The sequence below is a fragment of the Notolepis coatsorum genome (assembly GCF_963971535.1).
Source record: "Notolepis coatsorum genome assembly, chromosome: 15".
Taxonomy (NCBI): domain Eukaryota; kingdom Metazoa; phylum Chordata; class Actinopteri; order Aulopiformes; family Paralepididae; genus Notolepis; species Notolepis coatsorum.
This window is the reverse complement of record NC_140179.1, coordinates 49,895,517-49,897,129: the sequence shown is the minus strand read 5'-3', so window position 1 is coordinate 49,897,129 and position 1,613 is coordinate 49,895,517.

Sequence of the window (1,613 nt, the reverse complement as noted above, 5' to 3'; positions counted from 1 at the left end):
AATATACAACATGATAAAACTGACTCGATCTGCTTCGCGCTGCGTAGGGCTTGCAGCTCGATAACCATTTATAGGCAGTGTTTTAATAAAATCATGTTATTCAGCAGTAGGCTATTATGAGCAAACGAAATTCGTTAGATTGGACATTTTGATTAATTATATCAAGCAGAGAACTGAAATATTCGGCACTACTGATAAATTATTTCAGAACACTGCCTATTGAATAACATGACAAATGAGTGCATGAAAAAATCTTGAGGTTATTTACCTAACAAAAAAATGCTTCAAATACTTGCATGAATAGAACAATTAGATTGGACATTTGAATATGTCATCATGCAGCACAAGCACAATACAACGAAAATATTTATTTATCCCAAATGAACATTCCAACGGCCGGTCTGCAGGCAGTCAGCCCATGCACGTCGCAATACATTAACAGCCGTCTATTATAATCACATTTAACATTTTAAGCATTTTATGAGCAAACGGAATTTGTTCGATTGGACATTAGAAAACAGTCTCGAATGGCCAAAACATGTCTGGAGATTATAGCTTGCTAACGTTACCAATTCACTTTTTTTTTCACCAGTTAACCTGAAAGGAGTGCTGATCAGCAGTAATGCAACATCATGATTGTCGATTGATGGGAGTATCGATAAATAGACAAATTTGTTTATGTAGGCTATATTAAGCAGCACATATAAATGACAAACTAACTTAGTTAATTAATAACTAACATAAATAGCATGGTAAAAATACATAGGTTATTGATCAATAAATGTATTGATAAATTCATTTATATTACAAATGATACACCAGGGGCGGTCAGGTGGCGTAGCGGAGATTGCGTTCGTCACCAACGCCGGAGAAGCTGGATTCGCCTGTTCGAATCCAGCTCCCGGCGTTGTCACCAGCTTGGCTGGCCGTTCACACTAATACAATTGGCAGTATTAGAGGGTGGGAAAGCTGGAGGGGTGGGTCCGGGTTGTTGTAAACAGCGACTCCTACAGTTCGGTCGGGGCGCCTGCTCAGCGCGGATAGGATCTAAGGGGGGTAGTGTGATCTTTCCACACGTTACACCCTCTCAGTGAGAGTCCGCGCTGCCAGGTGAAAAGAAGCGTTGATTGGCTAGACGTGTGTCGGAGGAAGCACGTGATAGCCTCCACTCTCCCAGACCGACTGTGGGGGGTAAGTGCGCAGCGAAGGGGGATTGGGAATTGGCATAACGACTAACATTGGGATGGGAGAAAATCGGAGGAAAAAGATAAATAAAAAAATAATAATAATAATAATTATACACCAGTAGTTATTTCCTCATTGTGAACTTGCTGCGCGATTGTCGCTCGAAAATCTCCTGCTTTGTGGGTTCTCTCATTCATAACAATGGAAGCAATAACATTCTATCGGTCGCCTGGCAAGAATCGCCCGGATTTAAGAGCTTCCCTCTCCCTCATTTCGGGTTTATTTGTCCCCCTTCCTGATATCTGCCAACAGCGCTGCAAGGTGCAAACTTGTTACGAATGCGCTTTGGTGGCATGATGAATGGAACCCAGTTGCAGATGAAGCACGATCACGAGAGCTTGAATTGAGCAGACAGGAGACGGCGTTGT